At 36.4% G+C, this 21216-nt stretch overlaps 1 protein-coding gene and 1 long non-coding RNA gene across 5 annotated transcripts in view; one reads left to right on the top strand and one right to left on the bottom strand.

The window, feature by feature from the left end:
- Positions 1-20507, bottom strand: part of LOC140336550 (uncharacterized) — a 91330-nt gene extending 70823 nt beyond the window's left edge. For both annotated transcript variants that reach the window (XR_011921906.1, XR_011921905.1), the window contains exons 1-2: positions 20421-20507; positions 6636-6796 (exon numbers count right to left, since the gene is read on the bottom strand). This is a non-coding gene — a long non-coding RNA (uncharacterized lncRNA). The remainder of the gene's footprint in view (positions 1-6635; positions 6797-20420) is intronic.
- TNR (tenascin R) overlaps positions 9537-21216 on the top strand; it is a 304192-nt gene continuing 292512 nt past the window's right edge. For all 3 annotated transcript variants that reach the window (XM_072419731.1, XM_072419729.1, XM_072419730.1), the window contains exon 1: positions 9537-9789. The gene's annotated coding sequence lies outside the window, so the exon portion shown is untranslated. The remainder of the gene's footprint in view (positions 9790-21216) is intronic.

Raw genomic sequence — 21216 nt, 5'->3', positions numbered from 1 at the left:
ACCTGGTAAAATACATACCATTGTGTGCTCTCTGGAATAGACTATCACCTACTGTACTGTATAGAGTCAATATATAATGTTACAGTCAGTTCTACTATATAAAGGTAATTTAAAACCTAGCATTTAAAAATCTGTATACAGCCTACAACTCAATACCATGTAAACCAGATGTGGTTAGTGATACATTAAGTTATTAAAAAAAAAATTTAATCTAATGTGAAGCGGTGACTGGTCCTCTTCTTTATCCCTTCCTCTGCGTGCTGTCACAGCAAATGAGGTGCCTAATTGTGAATATCTGCACATATATATTAACATTATGATCAGTTGTGTAATGAAACAATTTGCAAAGTTGATTCAAGGTGAAGGATTTCACTTAGAGGTAATGCTAATTGTTTTAGAGTGTCCAGGAATCATATCACAATGTCAGCACATTATGACTAATGGACACTCTAAGTTACTGCTGGACAGTTTGTTTTGGCTGCATGCATTGTTCCCGATATATATATATATATATATATATATATATATATATATATCTTCTGTTTTTTAACCAGGTCTAAATTTCAACCAAGGAAGATCAAATGAACACTGAGAGCACTTAGACAGGGTTCCTGACAAAACAAACTTGTGACAAAGGCAGAATGTTCTGTTGCTGATTAGAAACACTTGCTCTTAGTTGTGAAGGAGATTGCTATATTCAGTGCAGGTACTTTTAGCAACTTTTTATCAAAAATGCAAGTAAGTAATTATAGACATTATGTTGGCTTAATGGTGACTTTTTTTTTACTGAACCTAGTGTATACCATTTTATGCATAAGCAGCATATTAAAGCAAACAAAATGGAATCTACTTTTTAGTTTTAACAAAGCTTTTTATTTCCTATAAACATGTCAAAAAAATATTCCTAGAAAATGTTTGTCTATCCTCATATTTATAAACCATTCTGCTGACCAGTTTTTTTTATATTTTTGGTAGAAGCCTTTTTAAATGTTGGTGCTAAATAAAAACTTAGTAATAATATTAATAATAATAATAATAATAATAAATAGGACAGTGCAGAAAAATGGACAGAATCACATGCAGGAGTGGCTTGTAGCAAAGTACTTTTCTTTAGAAGTAACAGCTGTATTGTATGCTATCAGATCTTTATATTTATACCATAATTATAATAGGGACTTTTTTTTTATTATAAATAGAGCTACAGACACGGTAATATAACTGTATATTGCAATGTATATAGTTTTCTAATTTGTATAAAGTGCCTTCATTTAGAGTAGAAATATGAAATTTGTAGTGTGCAACAGATCTGCACATTATTTCTACTGCCCTAATTTACTAATAGCACATAATAGTAAAAAAAAAAAATAAAAGCCAAAAGAATTGAATATAAAAGCTTTTACTAACTAGTCTGCCAAATTGGAAATATTCATTCTTAGTAAACACATATGACAAATCTGGCATGATACAGCTGATTTAGGAGTTACAGTCATTTTTATAGACCATTTTTCCTCGTAGGGGCTGAATGCAATATTCCATTAACTTTTATCACCCATTATCAGTTGCTTGCATTTTGCAGTATGGCCATATCTTATGGTTTTAGCCTTCTGTAGTAATACCATTAATGTTATGTTTACAAGCCCAAATAACAGTCTGCATCATTTTCTTTTACAGCTAAATTTTGTTAAAAAAATAGATACCGTTTCATCTTTACCAGCATATTCTGAAAGGTGAAAGATCCCATCCTTGAATTTCTTAACAAACCACAAATTGAAGTACAAGTATCATCTTTCAGTTTGCTTCGCTTTTCATAAAATAAAAACAAAAACGCAAAAGAAATATCCAACATAAACAAACCATTTAGAGAAATGATCATTTAAGCCATAGCCATTTTCATTAGGTTTTAATTAAAAATATGCAATTTGTAGTGATTATTTTCTATGCAAACCTTCTGGCTGCTTAACAGCAAGGATGGCAAGGTGTCTCCTATTATCTTTGTTAGAAAAAACTTCTCTGTGTGCCTCTCTGATTTAGTTTGATTTTGTTATGATTGGCATGACTTTTATGGCTTTTCAATGATGCCCTGCCCAAAAACTATTCATATCAGAACAATTCACATTTGGCAGGTAAGATGATTGGTCAGGAAAGTAAGGGTCTTAGTAGAAAAACTCCACACAATGAGATAGGCACACAATAAACCGAGATGCTTACTTTGCAAATATAAAAATACACTTTTCAATGCACATATATTTAGTTAGGATTTCTTTATACCAATCTCCCATAATCCCTGCAGATACAGTTGCTACGTTTATAGACAAATTAAAAGACTTATTAGTGGCTCGACAGTGATTTACACTTAAATGGAGCAGCTGTCTGACCATACCACTGCTATACTGCTGCTTTAAATTTGAAAAAGCATATTACACATTTCTATGGCATTTTCATTTATATAAAGGTGCTTTGTCGATTGTTAAAAAAAGTCATAAGGCCAATCAGAGTTTATTGGAACACAAAGAGCTCTGTGAGATAACTAATCATGGAGCTGTAACTACTCAAAAAAAAAAAAATACTCAGAAGGGCTCGCACATTTTTTTTTATTTGTGTGGGGAACTCTCATTAAGTTCTGTTAGTCTGAGCAAGCTTCAGAGTGTGAAGCAAAGCACAAAGCATTTTTGTGTTTTTGATGTGCAAGGTTTGTGGGGTGACCTAAGCTAACCCACGCTCCATGGATACACACTTGGCTCTTTACAGAGTTTTGAGTCTTCACTGTACTGGGCACACCTGTAATATGGTATAATGCCTATAGACTTCTATGGGGCTGTGCCTGAAGACCAGAGGCTGTATGGCAATGCACAGACATCCAAACTGCTGCAGCCCACGACAGCCAATCAGATTTCTGTTGCTAACATCAGATCACAGAAAAAAAAACATTGTGATTTGATGCTGCAATTTGCTTTTACCTTTATTAAATAAGCCTATTTGAATTACTGGACTGTCACTTCTGCTGCATCTCCAAGTTTCCCAACTTGTTATTTTTAACAAAAAGAGTAGGCAAGATGCTGCAGTGATTGATGAGAAAGATGAAACTGTCACTCATTATGCGGAAGTAGAACATAGAAGCTGAGCTATCAAACAAACATATGTTCGGAGATACAGGCGATGTACTTCTCCTCTATAATCCTTTATAAAAAGCTGACACCAGAGTTATTGCAGTTTATTTACACAGTGCATATTCCACAATTCAGCTGTTGCAAAAATCCTCAAGAATTACTTGATGCTTATACAGTGATTACACCAGCGGGAATAAACTGGCCCTGCAGAATTTTCTATTCCACATTGAGTAGAGCAAATTGCCCATTGATATTAGCAACTGCAGCTGAAATGGAAGATGACAGACTAGACAAGCTATTAGGTCCTTATCTTCCATGGAGTTCTTTGTGCATAATGCTACTACTGTAGCCTGCAAAACCAGTATTTGCTGCCTGGATATGCACAATAGCATAGATCTGAAAGACAAGCTAGATGCAAGCAGAGATGAGCATCTTATTTCGGCTAATAACCAACTTGTTCTGTCATTACTACTGTCTTAATTGTAGCAGCTTCTAAGCTCTGATCTAATGTTTATATTCCAGGTGAGTAATCTTCACTGATGAGCTCAGAGAAGCTTTGCATAATTTTCTAAAAGCTGAAATAATTTATTATCACTCCATTGTTTCTGATATTATGTTTTTAAGCTTGTTTTAAAACATTCCTACTTTTACCTGGGGAAGGCTTTACACAGAAACACACTGAAATAAGTAGTGTTAGGGAAGTGTAATTAGCATTAAATGGACCAATGCACCCAAAAGTGTTGTTTTTTTTTTTTTTTGGATACAGGTGGACCTTGATAAAATAAGCGTGCACCTTTTCTCTTTTGTGCTGTGAATATTCCTATAGTCCTCCATCTAAAGTCTGTGATGCTGCTTTTTTTTAAAAAAAAAAATCCAATGGAGTGGTAAGCCACAGAACCTGTGCAGTCTTCAGAACTAAAGCACAGAAATTTACAGCCTCCAGTGGATATAACAAACCATTAAAAAGGTTTCATCCTACAGCATCTACTAAAAACAGGCACATCAGTTTTGGAGGGACTGGCTGTTTAATTTAATCTAGTCGGGCTTTAAAATAGGAATGATGATGAGCTTGCAGCCATGATCCATTCATCTACCAATTTTTTTCCAGATTTGCATATAAGCATTACTAGTATTGCCCAGTAATGCTTGGGAGTGCAGCGAGCATTCAACCTTTGCACCATTCTTATATATATATATATATATATATATATATATATATAATAAGATTGGACATAGACGTAAGATTAGACATCAGTATTTAACAATAAAACTTAACAACCACTCCATCCTTCCCTCCACTGATGTGCACCTGTGGCCATGCTATGAAAATGCATCTATGTATATACTCATGTATAAACTATGATTTTTTTCCCCCATCTAAATGTCATAGGACATCTAAAGATCACATTTCATCTAGTCAAAATGTAAAAGATTGGGCAACAATCCATACCACCCTTGAGTAAAAATCTGTCTTATCTTTATGAAACTCTGTCTCATCTCCAGTGGTTTTTCTGACACACCTGTGCAAAGTCATCTCAGTTAGCAGTCCAGGAATGTAGTTGTAGAGGTCATAAAAACACATAACAAAAAAAAAAAAAAATAGATTTTTCCAAGTCTATATTTACATGGACTGTTTCCCCAGCATAAAATGCAACATTTAGAAGCCATTGTTTAAAATGTTCATTTATTCCAATGTGCTAGGACACACAAGAGCCTTGATTGGATGATGTGTCTTTGGGTTAGAAAAAGAACTCAGGCGATGGTTTAGTGACTTTTAAATCTAATTTTGTAGCTGGTTTGCTTTCTAAATGTTCCTCAGGACAGCTCATAAAACCTAAGATGTTTAAAGTAAAGCTGTTTAATATACTGGTCTAGGTGCAACTCTGATGGTTCTGTCTAATTTCTTTCCCCATTAATCTTCCAGACGTTAAACAAATATTTTACTATTTAATAGAGTATGTTTGTACATCTATGCAGAATAGCATACATTGTGGATAACAAAATGATAGACATGCGGGTATAAATTTTGATCTGAAAAGAAACCAACACAAACCCTCTGTTTTTGTACAGGTGTGTACTGTGCAGAAGGCACCATATTGAAACATGAAAAGACTGGCTACACACCAAATATTCCAGCGTTTCAAGCTTTCGCAAACGCAAACAAGTAAGCCCAACCTAAGATCTCCCTCTCTGGCGTATTTTACCACTAAAAATATGGTATAGAGCAGCATGGTGGCTCAGAGGTTAGCACTCTGGCCTTTGCAGCCCTGGGATCCAGGACACTATCTGCAAGGAGTTTGCATGTTCTCCCCTTGTTTGCAAGCGTTTCCCCGGGTACTCTGGTTTTATCCCACATTCCCTTCCCTTGGGGCTTCCCCCCAAAATTGACCTTAGATATATTACCCTATATTAAAGACATATGAGGTAAGGATTTAGATTAGATTGTGTGAGCCCCTTTAAGGGACAGCTAGTGACATGACTATGGACTTGCTGCGTAAAATGTAGGCGCTATATAAATACTGTGGAAAGACAGGTTTCTCTTTCACAATCTAGCCACACATAATTTTAATGACCTAGTAGGCCTGCTTGTGGCTAACAAGCAGACAACTAGTCCTGGAGTTTTATTAATGGATTACACTGCTGTGCCTAGTTGAGTAGTTTTAGTAAGAGGTAAGAATTATTAATATTATACAGTATTTATATAGCACCAACATATTACACAGCGGTGTACAAAGTCCATAGTCATGTCATTAGCTGTCCCTCAAAGGGGCTCACAATCTAATGTCCCTACCATAGTCATATGTCATTACCACAGTCTAAGGTCAATTTGGGGGAAGACAACCTAACTGCATGTTTTTGGAATGTGAGAGGAAACCGACACAAACACGGAGGAGAACCTGCAACATCCCTGCAGATAGTGTCCTGGCTGAGATTCGAATCTGGGACCCAGCACTGCAAAGGCCAAAGTGCTAACCAATGAGCCACTATGTTGTTTTTCATTGCTGTATTTGTCCCTGTAGGGATAATGTTTCATCACATCTCATAAGGACAAGAAGTTATGAGAAATCCCTCCAACAGACATATTCATGAAAAAAACACATTTTAAGAAGGATCAAAACTTTTTTTGCTGTCTCTGCCTTCTTGTCCAGATGATAAGTGCAACTCTCACTTTGTGTACAGGCAACAAAGAGATCGAATGTAACAGAAATCCTAATACAACTAAATACATCAATAAATGGCCAACAAAAAATGAAGTCTTCCCTACTGCAAAATGTAAAAAAACAAATGACCAGGGTAAGACGTTATCATAATATGACTGTATTCTGTAATGGTAATATGGATGAAATACTTTGGAATTCTTGGCATTGTTTTACAATGTACCATTGACAGAGCATTCTACTTATTCCTAATGAAGACCTATAGACTTTACAGGACAAATGTTCTGCGATAGAGAGAGATTCTCAGGGGTGGAATAATATATCATGGATTTGTAAGTGACAAAATCCAGTGAAAAAAAATAGGACTCACCGTTCAGTAACGTGTCAGGTGTGAATGTCTCATTCCATAAATAGCTTCCATAGCCAGGCAGCATATGTGACACCATGGGGATCTTATACAAAGTTCCCCACTGACAGCTGTTCTGCATTCTCACCATTACTTAATGCTTCGCCAAGGTAAAACAGGACAACCTGGTAATGTAAAAAAATGAAAGTACATAAAACAAAGTACATCTATATATGCTATAAATCACTAAACTGTTACATTCAGCTAAGGAGACATCACTCATCTCACATTGATAAATCCATGTAATACTTAGCTGACATCTGACTGGTCACTCCAGATAAATGTACATTATTATAAATAATATGTTGCTTAATTTGTTAGACTTTGCTGCTATTCTTCAGCTAAGGGTTGGTGATGTTCCCAATTCCTTTCATTAACCTCTCAACCCTACCTTACCATCAGAATATTCATTGGCATAAATTACAGCACATAAAGTATCACAACACCCATAATAATACACATTTATCATCACACAGATATATATTTTTTTAAATAGACAGCTCATCAAAAATATTATTTTTTAGGGATTGTCTGTTTGCAGATATATCCATAGGTACATGATACCTAGCAAAATAATTGATGGAGGCTGGCTGCCATTTAATTCAGAATAATAAAGAGATAGCAGCAGTATAGCACTGGATGGAATTGAGTATTGCAACAAAAACCTATTTTATCTGTTATCTTTTAATATATTTTCAATATGCTGGACTAAATTTTTGCTTTAAAATATCTCCCAGGTTGTTTCTACTGTCTAGATCTTATTGGGTATATTTCTTTCTGTCCCAAAACCACAACAGAAAGTAACAAGAAATCGCTTCAAAAAGTAGGGAAATTCTGTTTAGAAAGTTTCGGTAAAACCTGCAAACTCACTTCCGAGATTCCACATTGCATCAGAGATGATGGTCACCAGCACAAATACAGTAGGTGAATGCAGTCAGCTGGGACAGGGACATCTATGGAACCAAAAAAGGAGTTTTACACTTGTATATTATATTTTTTTTTTTCTAAAAATTGATTTGGCTTTGTACACAGTAAGGGGTAAAAAGCGAATGCAATTTCCTAAACTAATTCATTTGTGACCTGTAATTGTGTTCCTCTTACATATTAGTTGGAATGCTCAGATTGAGCATACTATGGTTTGTGGAATTCAGATGTCTGCCTTCCCTGCTATTCGAAAACTTAGGACAGTTGCCCAAAAGCAAAATCACAAGTGAGTTTTTAACTACAACTTTTTGGTAACTTTTCTTAGATAAGTGGTCGCCAACCTTTTCGGACCCACGGACCACTAAATTTACTGGCTCCGGACCGCACATGCGTGGGGAACCGTGTGTCACTGAAAGGGTAAGAAACTCCCCCCATAGAGACGTCATGATGCCAGAACCCGGCCACTCTTCCATCACAGATCTGAGCCTGTCCAGAGACACAACCTGCCCACTTACCTGAGCCTGTGATCCGTACAAGGGACATGGTCAGAGGTTCTGGCCAATGTGCCCCCCTAACGCGGTCCTTCTTCTGACCCTGCTCGGAGGCTCACTGGGCAGAGCAATGGACCACCAAAATTTTCTTGCGGACCACTTGGCAAGTGCTGCCTTAGACCACTAATCAATCAGCATTCTGGCAAGTGCAACTTTTATATTTTTCAGAACATAATGTTGCTAGGCAAAGGAGGTTACATAAGGAACTGTTGAGATAATTTATATATATATATATATATATATATATATATATATATATATATATATATATATACACACACACACACACACACATACTGTGTTTCCCAGAAAATAAGACTTACCCCGAAAATAAACCCCAGCATGCTAATCATGCAAGGGGGAAATGTAAGCCCTACCCTGAAAATAAGCCCTATTGGCAATTTCTTTGTGCAAGCTTCTTCGGAGAGCGGTCACGTGGTACCTGGCGGCGGAGGGATACCAAGAGAAGAGAACGGAAGCAGCCGGGACACACACCGTGGGATCGGAGTACGGTATCAGTAGTGGTGAGCACCAAATGCTGTAATGTATGTATCTGTGTTCACATATGTGGGCATGTTCTGTATTGTGTGGGGGCACTATATACGGTATGTGACAGCACTATATTATGTGGGGAATGCATTCCCAACATACCGTAATCTGTGGGGGCACATATGGGGATACAATATTGTGTGGAGGTGCAATTTTTTTTCTGGGGGGGGGCAATCAAAAGTTTTGCTGGAGGGCTTGGCGATTTCTACGGTAGTTATGCCTCTGGTAACTGTCATCGTTTTTGTTGCCACGGTCTCATTTTTGTACATGAATATAGATTTTTCTACATGAGAAAAATAAGACATTCTCTGAAAATAAGCCCTAATGCGATTTTCAGAGGTAAAATTATTATAGGACCCTGTCTTAATTTCGAGGAAAACGGCAATATATTTATTATGTGTGTTTATATATGTGCAAAAAAACAAAAATGTGCAAGTGTTGTAAAGAGTTCTCTTTTAAACCAGGGCTCTACAATCAAAGATGCATGCTGACAGGTTGATGTGTACTGTACAGTTTTTATTTGATGGTTCATTAAATAAAGCAATCATGTGACATGATAATTACAAGTGGTTTGCTGCACATCATAGAACTTCTGGAAATCTTTTCCAAGCAAGATAACAGTAAAACCACAGCCTTCTAGGTGTCAATATTTAAAGACATGAATGGAGAATTGATATAGCCCAGGGTTGTGCATCCATGCGGTGTCTAGATTTATTTTCTGGGGGTCAGTGTTATAATCCTGACAGCTACACCCCCCCTTCTCCTGTCTGTCCACTAGGGGGCCTTGGTAGACTGAATAGAGCTGATGGGTAGAGAGGGAGAAGGAATATGACAGTGTTGGGTTTGTGCACTCTAATAAAGCCCAGCATGAACATGTACGGCTGCACAGTGTTCTGAAGGCAGTGTGATCCCACAAAGCCGGCAATACACACACAGACACGCAGTCAGAGGACCTGGGCTGCCCCCAGCAGAGAAGAGGGGACTGTAACATCCTTTTGCTGCTGGATTGTGTTGAAGCTGCTGAACAAGGCAATATTTCTCCATCAGAAAGCTGAATCAGTGCTCTACCATCCCAGATCAGCCCTTCCAGTCGGGTGAGTCCCCCTGTACTTCTGCATCTGCTTTTGCTGGTTGTGTTTCAGCACCTTGGACAGTGCGCAGCACAATCACTGTGTGCACATCCACTGAAAAAGCCTTAAATCAGAAGGATATTCTTGTAATGATCTCTGTCCTGGAAAAAGAAATGTCTTGCACTTTAGATATGCATGTTAAACTTGAAATGCTAGCTTTCAGCAATGCCACCTATTCCATCTGTATACCTAAAGAATAGAATGGAGATAACTGTAAAGCATCTGCCTGGTTGATTTATTAGGATTATGTCCTCTATAATGTTCATGGGTTATGGGAAACCAATGCAGAATTTCTGAAAGTTTGGTAATTATCCACCAGCCTCCTATGTGCCTCTGTAACTTCACACATTAATACAAGCAGATGTTCTGTGCTTCCCTTCTGCTTTCAGGCTATATGTAAGAAGAGAAAAATAAGAAACCAATTTAATAAAGAGCTAGCTTGCAGCAGCAGCAGTTGCAGGAGTATTTAATATTGATCCAGGCTTCTACAAAATGCTATTCTGATAGAAAGGGAGAATAGACCGCTCTTCACAGTGTGCCTTTTTCATATTTATACATTTTTGCTGTGAGTTGCCTCAGTTCCCTTACTCAGTGGATGAAATTAGTTCTGGAGCAACATTGAGTTGCTTCAGGAAATCACTCCAAAGTCCCTCTCCAGCTTCTTATACCAACACAGAATAACTTAATCACTGCACAGTTCATCCTTTCAGGTCTTGCCTTAATAAACACACACCATGAGTGTAGATCATGCAGGTCAGATGCTAGATTCGCATCTGGTAATTTAGAAGGAGGTAAGCTTGGGGACTAGTAAAGAAGGCGGTGGTCCTTTTTTGGCCACCCAAGCTTACAAAAAATTCTATCATTTTTACTGCTGAGTATTTTGTTGATGTATTATTATTTTATTTAAATGAGGGGTAAATCTAAATTTAAATGTTCACGCTGTTGGCTGGAAAACTTTTCATTTATTAACAAAATTAAAAGCGGTTGCCATTCAAAAGATTCAGCTGTACAGAAGATTGTTTTATGTTTCCAGACATTATAGGCTGAAGGTTTATTCTTTTTATTCGATGGGGTTACTGTAAAAGAAGTCAGCTCTCCATTTCTACAATAACAGTCTTACTTAAATTATTGCCAGATCCTTTATGCTCCTGAAACTTTAAGCAGCAATAATTGATAGATTTTTTTTTTTGCATGTCAAGCTGTAAGGTTTTAGGGAAAGTTGTAGGTCTGTAACATGTTTTACCCAACATATTTTATGATGCATATGACTTTTTAATCATCATAAGGAACCTACATACACATTGTGCACACAGAACATTACACATACTTTTATTTACAATATAATATATATTTACTTATATTTATACTACAAATACTTATATACTGGCTATTCTGGCCAGTCATTCTTCACTTTACACATTTCCTTTATACATTAGTATCAGAGGTTATTGCATGACCCATAAGCGTCTAGGTATAGCATTTTGTAAATCTTAAGGTAAAATTTGTAAGATGTCATTTTTTTTTTGGCAATACTATATTTTCAACTATGAAGCAGCCATTCCCAACCAGGGTTTTATGGGACCCTAGGGGTCTTCCAGAGGTTTCTTTGTGCTGTGGTTGATTGACTTCCTATCTGCTGGTGTCGGCAAAGTTACAGATCCAACATTACCTGGCATAGCCAGCAGCATGGCACCAGTGACTTGCACAAGTAGTGATCTGACCACTATTATAAAGGTGGGCATTTCTCTCACTGATCACCAACATAAAGATCACTTTTCTCACTATCCTAAATTAATTGATTTTAGCAGAGGTTCCCTAAAATCTGCAAAATGTTTTTAGGGTTCAAACAAGGTTGTTATTGAGTAAACAATTATTCAGGATCTTTGCGAAAAGCTGCTAGTTTTATCGGACTAATTAAATGATATTATGGTCAGCATGTCTTAAAATCAATTTATACTAATCTCACATAGTGCTGATCTCAGTTCAAAGTAAAACATCTGGTTGTGGTCTTGTATGGAACTACGCTGTCCACAGTCTATAAAAAAGAATATATCCTAAACTTATCTGACTACAATGAACTGAGATCCAGTTATTGCACATGGTGGTTGTACCTATATCCAGTATGCCGCACTTTATATTGGGCATTGCACAGGTAGTTAAATATAACAGGAGTAATATTACTGGAAACAAGTAAGTGTTTCTAGTGGGTTTTCATGCTTGGCATAACAGGATAATGTTCTTCACGGCAATCATTTAGACTTCATATCACCACTGGAAGGGATCATCAAGTAATGTATATTATTGCAAGTAAAAACTGGTATGGGGGGATGAGTGAAGTCAGTAGCAGCTGGATGCTCGAATATAAATATTTAGTAGTGGCAATGTGAAGAATGTCACAGTAGCATAATTCAGTCTCCCCTTGGAACATATAGTTTACACATGTAGCAATAAAGCAAACTCTTGAACCCTAGATGTGTTCTAGCAACTGGTGGTATCAACAACGACCATGCAAGATATTTTATCATAGAAGGCAGCCTGTCAGTCTTGAAACCTTCCAGTTATCTGTACAAATTGATAATCAATGAATCTTTTAAAAATAAACCACAGGATGAGAGATGCTTATCCTGGTGTCAGCTTTTGAGCAATTACTTAAAATAAATGCAGTGGAGAGCCACTTAAAACTCTGGAATTATAACACTCAACCCTTTTTGTGAGGTTAAAAGCCCTCTGTCATGTAAAATATTGTATTCATATTGTTGATTGTATTCTTTGCTTGGGTAATTTATTAATTTATTTATGGATAATAAACGGTATATAATGTTTTTTGAAATATAATGCACCGTTTACTTGGGTTAGTGAAATGATAAGGAACAAGGTAGAACAATGTCAGGGGGGTTTATAATTGTTGCATTTTATTCACAATGTGTAATTATTATTGGAAAAAATGCCTGATAATCCTTCTGCAAAAATAGTTGTTTAGGCACCATGGCCCTGATTTACTAAAGCTCTCCAAGGCTGGAGAGAATACACTTTGATGAGTGAAGCTGGGTGATCTAGCAAACCTGGAATGGATCTGGTTCAGGATTCAAAACATTTGCTAGCAAATAGCAAATGATTTAAAACAATCCATTCCAGGTTTTCTGGATCACCAAGCTTCACTGAAGAAAGTGTATTCTCTCCAGCCTTGGAGAGCTTTGGTAAATCAGGGCCATGTGTTATGGGGTGACAATTGCCTCCAAATTGTGGTTCGGTGTTGCCACCTTGTTATTTGCACCCATTATTACTTTCTGGCAAAGATTATCCAGGTATAGTCTGAAAAAGGAATGAACATGTATTAAAAAATTCACCATTTGTTTGGTATACTCAGTACTTAAGTAATCTCTGCATCAGTCTATTAAGTTTGTGCAACAGTCCTAGCAATGCTATTATTTGTTCCCACTCTGTTACTTTTACAGGACAGCTTGTTCTGTATGTAAATGTGCAAAGAATATAAAAAGGCATATGAACTATAAACTGAATTTGTATACCGAATAATGTCATTAATTAAAGTTTATGCCAGGGCAAGGACCATGCACGTACTGAAAAATACCTATTGATCTGTTTGAAATGGACTTAGCAACTAACACAGCATTTTTGTGGACTGAATTGTGTTGGTACTGTCAATTTGCTTAACTATAAAATACCTTTCCCTCTCACCTTCGCCACAACATTACAGACTGATTGTTCGATATTCTGAGATACCTTGGAAGGGCTATTTGGACTTCATGGTATGATGCAGGAAGTGTGCACACAAGGACACAAAGCTGCTCTGATTTTTTGGCATGATCAATAGATTTTTTCATTTATCAAACAGATACACAAAACACTTTCAATGGTATATTTAGAGATCAAATGATAGAAGTTCATTGTTAGGGCTTACAAGAATCTTAGACACTTGTCAGAATGCAATATTTTCGCAACATTTTGCTTTCTTTACATACAATAAATACCATGTAAAGGGGCTGCTGGGTGTCTTATTAAAGGTAAATTGCACACCTCTCATGAGCCACTAATTGTAGTGCAATGCATTTGGCTATCATGGAAACAGAGCTAGTACCACACACAGCAGCTCGGTCCTCACAACATGCATTAGTAAACCAACTGGCGCTTACATAGTGCAAAGAATATAAAGACTTGAAGGCTGCAGAGAGACATAATAATATTATTACCGTTTCATACTGCTATAGACTTTGCTTAAAGCTGAATTAGGGAGAAAACAGCTAAATAACATTTGAAATGCATACCTGGAGGTTATTTCTAAATGATTGGTAGTTCTGTGCTCCTAGTGTTGTGAACCAGACTTCCCTGCCAGACCAGCCTGCTTCTGAAAATGCTAGTTGCCTTTCTGTTATTCTGACCATTTATTATGAAACTGTATTTATATTGCGGCAACATATTATGCAGCACTGTACAATAAAAAGGGTTGTAAATGACAGACAGATACGAACAATGACTCAAGAGGAAGTGAGGATCCTGCCCCAAAGAGCTTACAATCTAGGAGCTCTATACTCTAGTCTATAGTACTTTCTGAGTCTCTGACCCAAAACAAATATACAGATCAAGAAGATCTGATTAAAGTCCTCTGCGTACACACGCCAAATTCAGTAACAAATGTATCTTGCTATGCAGTGTATACTCTATTGTTTAAACATATGCTAACCAAGCTATTTTGTATTCAAATTACTAAAAACTGAAAATTCTATGGTCATGCTATGTGAAGGGTATGCCATGTGAAGGGCACAACAGTGCACAGCAGTAAAGGGTTCTTGTGCTTTTTTCATGTCATAAAATAAGCCTCCATATTTCAGTTCAAGTTTCCCTTAAAGACCAATTAGAACTATGGCTTTCCATTAAAATATTAAAGTAATAGTTTAATAGTGATTCTGCAAAATCCCACAAATACATGTTAAGCCTACTAGTGAAGTGTACCAAATTCAGCTTCCTGTGATGGGGTGGCAACAATACTGCACTGCTCCTGAATTCACACCCACTTTCGTGTAAGCTGTGTCTGCTTGCACTACAATAGGATGAAAAAAATGTTTCAGGGGTATGGTTCTCAGCCTTGTCACAAGCTTGGGCTACTTGGCCAGCTTCCACCTACTGCTATTTAGATTGACATTACTTTATCAGTTGCAGAACCCCTCCTACTACGTTCTGCAGTGTCTGGGAGGAGTATTGTGCGAGACACAGATGGAGAAGTTACCATTGGGGAAATTGTTTCTGCTTATTTTACTTCACATGTAACATTTTAATGTAAAGGTTGATTTAATGTATCTATTGTATTCTATCCATGTATTTAAAAGTGTATACCGGTATCACAACATTACTCATTTGTATATGAATGACCATATGTTCAAATATTTGCAAAAAAATTTGGAGACCTACAATAAGAATATTATGTGTCCATTTCAAAAAGGTTGGTTGGGTATTTAAAGTGAGCACAAGCAAAATAAAAAATGACTCCTCTAATAATTGACCTTTTAGTTTTTTTATTAACTGTATGATCATTAAGGCTTTTGTTTATGTTAACCAGGAGTTTTCTTTAGTGGGTGTTGTGTGAACAACCTTTGTGAAAGACTTAATTTAAGAAAAATATTCCCAACTATTAATATTTTTAAGACTATCAAAGACATTCACTTTCTGATTCTCTTATTTGGCATCTAGTAAGTGGTGAAAGTTAGTGGGTGAAATTGCTTTTCCTGTACTGCTACCCGAAGAGGCATAAACAGTAAGGCAGCACATACATCAATGATGATGTAAGGCACACTAACCTGCAGCAAGCGGAATTTAATTTTACTGTAGTAAAACCTCTGAAATAGGGTTTCTGATATGGGTTGCTGCACTTTGCACATCATTGCCGCCATTTGTACAACATTATTGTATAAGCTTAAACCTGAACTTCAGCCTTAAATTCTGTCTCACACAGTTGTACAGACTTCTTTTTTGTAATGAAACTGCATACTCTGATTTCACTGCATGCTGTGAGCTTTTCACAGTGTGCATCATGTTAGATGAAGCCTGCCTCATTCCCTGTCTGCAGGATGACCAGTATTATCTAGCCCTTAAAGCTACATACACCTTTTCAATAATTATCGTTTAGAAACGAACGATCATGTATAAATATAAAATATATTTGAATGATCGTATAGTTCAAATTCTGTACATGTAGATAACGATACATTGTTCAAAGATAGTGTACACATACTACAGGGACACTCTGTACTAGTAGTATGTGTTTTTGGATAGAGTTTCTCTATCTAATATTTTAATAATTATTTTATTAAATATTATTATTATTATATTAAATATTATTTTAAAAAATAATATTTTTATTATTCTCTATTAGTATATATATATATATATATATATATATATATATATACATACACACATACACATATACACACACACACACACACAGTAAAGCACCTGCAGTGAATGTTCATGCTCAGACCATGCACGATCACTGAACGACCATACACACGATAGATAGGGAACGATCGTCAGCCAATCAGATCTGTCATGACGGTCGTTCATTTCCAATGACATTCCTTGTTTGTCGGCGTCGTTGGTCACCTTTTTTGTGAACGATTTGCGGCCGATCGTCGTTCATTTCCAACGATAATTATTGGAAGTGTGGAAGTGGAGAGACCCAATGGAAAGGTAATTAAAATACAAAGGTGATTTTTTAAAATTTCATGTGGGCATGTTGATGAGGGGGGAAAGAGGGAACCAGGGAAGGCAAAATATTAACCGATTGAACTTCAACTTGAGAGGTTTCTACAGTATAGGTCGTAAATGCAGCAAAATACATGCCAATGGTATAGAGCTTTGTAAGCTATAATGACTTGTTAGATTTTGTTATCATAGATACAGAAAAAGTGGCACTGGTAATGTAATGAGATGACCGGGTCACATTTATCACTCTGTAGTCCTTAAGGCCTCTTTCTTTTGATTGCATTCATAATTCTTTTACTGTCCCTGTCTATATCCAGGGAGGCTGTAACAACCACAACTAATTAAGGAAAACATGCTTTAGTCTTTCAGAAAAGCACTAAAATCTGTACTTCATTATGATTAGCCTTTACATTGATTTGCTCTTCCTGACTGTGGACCTTATTTTGAGTGTTGGAAGCATTGTTTGCATCTTTACTAATATTTATGGTTGCTTTTATTACACTTTACTTTTACAATAGCAACTTATTCTCCAGGGCTAATTGTACTATGCTGTACTAAAGGGTGTTAGAGTTACATCCATACTACAGTGGTTCAACCTACATGTAAAAATTAATTCCCTTTGAAAATCAAAGTACCGATGCAGAGCAGACATTGTGATTAGGGGTCTACATCAAAAATCCATAAACTGGTACTGCGTTTGTGCCTAACTGTGCCTGCTCCTAGTTCTTAAAGGGAGTACATGCCTCTTGGGTCCATATAATTGCTTGTGGTTTGCTAGAATGGACAAATTAACTACAAAATTCTGCAAGAAGCTGGATTAGCAATACTGATTTTCATGGTTTGTGTCTTCAAGTTACGTTTTGTGTCCTTATTGCATCTTGCATGGGCTCCTTATATCTGAAGGTGACCATTGCATTTTCTGCCTGAAATGTTTTGTTTGTCATAAAAGTCATTTTGTTTTTAGGACCATGTGACTATTCTTCAATATTAGCACTAACTTTTAAGTGGAGTAGCAACCAAACAGAATCCATCTTGCCCTGGTTCAACATTGGCACAGTGAATTTTGATTGGTTCGTATGAGTTTTTGCATTAATAGATTATAAAAAATAGCCCTATATTATAAATGGCCAGCTGTAATAGTGCTGTAGTTAGTTTAAATACTATTACTATTGGCAGAGCCAATCTACACTATAGATTAAGAGACTGTTGGTGAAACTATCCACAATTTACTGCTAGTTCTTTGATAACACAAGCCTATAGGCCTGCTACAACAAATGTGTTAAATTACTTGTGTGCGATAGCTAAAAGCCCCAGTCATGTGCACATGAAGCCATGTTAGGCATTGTGTGCTGACAAATATTTTTTTCCTTGGCAGAAATTTTTTTTTTTTTTTTATATATAATAATTCCTATACTGTTGTACTTCGGTTTCCCTCTCCTTTTGTCCACAGTTCATTAACTCCAGAGTAGATTAGGAGCATAAAATAATATAGCTACAATCTTCCTTTTTTTTCTTTTTTGCGTTTACTACGGACTCTTAAACTTGAAATAAATATTAGGCAGTGAATTGGAAACTTAAAAACCAGGTTCCCTTGTAGGCTTAGGGTTTCTCACACCAGTTTTGTTTGATGGGGCATGAGTCAGAAACAAAAATGTCTCATTGCCTGGAAATGTTGGTTGTTTTTTTTCCCTTGCTTTCAAAAGCTATAAACAAAAATAGATTTGTGTGTGTGATTGTTCCCTATAATAACAGATGTGCAGCAATTTTCTGCACGTCTCTGGCAGGGAAAATGTAGGATTAGATGTTCCGGCTCCTTAGCTGGATTCCTGGACTTTATGGAATAAAATCAAAATAATACCCTTGTGATGGAGCAATGCTCTGCAGATCTATCACACTGGTTGGGCATTTATGAAGTAATTTTGTGCAATGGATGGGGTAATAGAGCAAAAACAAGCAAGATTGATGATTTTTTTTCCTCCTTGAACATAATTGATTAGGAAATTTTATGGAGGTCCCTGGCATATTAGTGGGGTTTATTCTAGTTGTCAGCAGACTCACTGGTGATAGGAAGCAGTGGTAAGTCAATATTACATGGCCAGGTATAGGTATTTCTAACACTTTCGCCAGGAGAATTTCTATGTCAGTAAAGCACTAGAGGCAAGTTACTACAAATTCATACTCTTACATCCTGTGTTGTTATTTTCAAAGTCTGAATGTTTCACATAGTGTCATGTGCCCAACATGTTATAAGACGGGTTGAATCAAAACGCCAAATGCATATTCTATCATTTTCCTCTACACTTGAACACTACTAAATTTTCCTAGACAAATCTATCACAGAATGAGTGGAGAGAACAATCACTAGAGGTAACCAGCTTCAAATGGTTGGACTTTACAATCCAGAAACTTGGCAGACTTGCACATAACCCATTGCCTCAACCTATTCAGGTATTCCGGTCATCATCATCTGATAAATGTGTTAATTAAAGGAATAGAGCTTATACAGAAAAGAAGAATTATTCACATGTACACAATAATGCATGGTAACCGATATAATATATTTACAAAGGTACTTTTTGTATTCCTTATGTGCAAAGATGTACTCCATATAGGAAACACAAACAAGGTTGTTGATTGTAGTATTTAAAGGCATATTTAGGGATTATATTCCTATACGGTATACATCTATGAACTATACAAGACATTTGTTTTAATGTCACTGAGCTCTTTAAAATCCAACTGAAGTCACATTATAATTCCAATAGCTATCAAATTATAACATGCAGGACTAGCAGGGGAAAAGAGGTATGACGCATTAGTTGGGCTTTAATACTAATCATTTACATGTACAAGTAATGTCTCCACCACTATCAGAGGAAATGGAAAGCAGAGAAAAGAAACCTATAATGATAGAATAATTGGAATCCTATTGCTACTGACCCCCTTATAAGGGCTTTTAGGCTTGTCTGTTCCTGGAATCAGTATGTTTTTTTTTTATTATTTAATACACAAGGAAATCAGACAAGACAAATTAAAATGTAAACTCCTAATACTCCTGCACACTTGATGCAATTCAGTGACTGTGAATAATCAGTATTTTTTTTCTCTAAAAGAGCCAGTTCACACTTACACATATTAAAGCAGTAAATTTAAATTAATGGCCTGTGAATGCCCCAGAATGACCCAACAAAATTTGAGTGCATACAATTTTGGTGCAGTGCAGTGCATTAGCATGTTGTGCTGCAACATGTGTATTAGAGGTACATTGCCCTAGTGCTAGCTAATAAAAATTAGGGTCACTGAAAGGTACTAAAACATGTAGCATATGTTGCAGTAAAGTGTGTTTATACATGTACTACCACAACTTTTCACAACTGAGGGATGTGAATGGATCCTAAATTCATTGACAGCCATTTCTAAATCTGTTAATTTCTGTTTTCCCTGTAAAGTGGAAGATAAAACAAATTCAATTAATACTGAACTCTTTCTACCAGTTTATATAGGCTGTCCTTCGGAGCCAGGAAGAAAAGTTGAGAACTATGTTTAATGTCAATTTTAGGTTCTGTTTTAAGAAGATTTCTGTTTATTGGACCCATCTATTATTATTATTATTATTATTAAACGGTATTTATATAGCGCCAACATATTACACAGCGCTGTACAATAAATAGGGATTGCAAATGACAGACTAATACAGACAGTGATACAGGAGGACCCTGCCCCGAAGAGCTTACAATCTCTGGTTTAGCAGGACACATTGTGTAGCTTCCAGTCAACATTTAGGCCCAGAGAATATTTCTTTCTTACAATCCTAGCATGCAAGAATTCCCCCTACAAAAAACAAACAAATAAAAACCTCCCCAACCTGTTCTACTCACCAAGGTGCAAAATTCAGTGCTTCTAATGTGGGCTTTGGTACCTGGGTACAATCATCAGACATTAGTATACATCTGAGCATTCTGAGAGAGAAATGAGAAACACATATCTGCAATCAGTTTATGGTCAGCTAGACCCACTTAGGCTCTAAGAAAGTAGCAAGTGACTTGATTTGGATCAAAGATGAAACATCTATACATTTTGAATGCATCTGATTTGAAAAGAAGGATTGACCTAAAACGAGACAGCTGGGAGCTATGAATTAAATAAAACCTTTGCAAGATTTATTAGATCAAAATCATGTGATTTTAATTTAGAAATCACTGAGAATATCAGTAATGGAACACTTAGTGCCTTATGGAGTAAACTATGCTGGAGGATCCACATACAAATGCTGCACAATTGACAGGATCCTAATCATTTCTTCTTGCCTGTACAATCAATGTTGTGCCTCCTGAATGGTTCTCTCTGGTACAGCTCTGGCTGGGTCTTGTGGTTCCTTAAAATTCAGAAATCCTGTAAGACCCTAACCTCGCTTTTTGACCAGTTTTACAGAGTAGATTGTGTTGCTTTTCTGTATTTATGTTGCTTGTTCTAATATTAAAAGTCACAACAGTTCTCATGAGTCACAAATGCCTAAAAGAAAAGAATGTTTTTTTCTAAGATGCACTTGAAAGGACCAGTATCTAACTGGCTGTTACAGCTCACACTTTCACTTTCCATTAATATACTTTTGATATATAAAAATAATGATATCATGAGTCTGGTTAGTTTGTATACAATACTGTTGATTCATAT

This window comes from Pyxicephalus adspersus, chromosome 8 (genome assembly GCF_032062135.1).
Source record: "Pyxicephalus adspersus chromosome 8, UCB_Pads_2.0, whole genome shotgun sequence".
NCBI classification, from domain to species: domain Eukaryota; kingdom Metazoa; phylum Chordata; class Amphibia; order Anura; family Pyxicephalidae; genus Pyxicephalus; species Pyxicephalus adspersus.
This window is presented reverse-complemented; position numbering and strand designations above follow the sequence as displayed.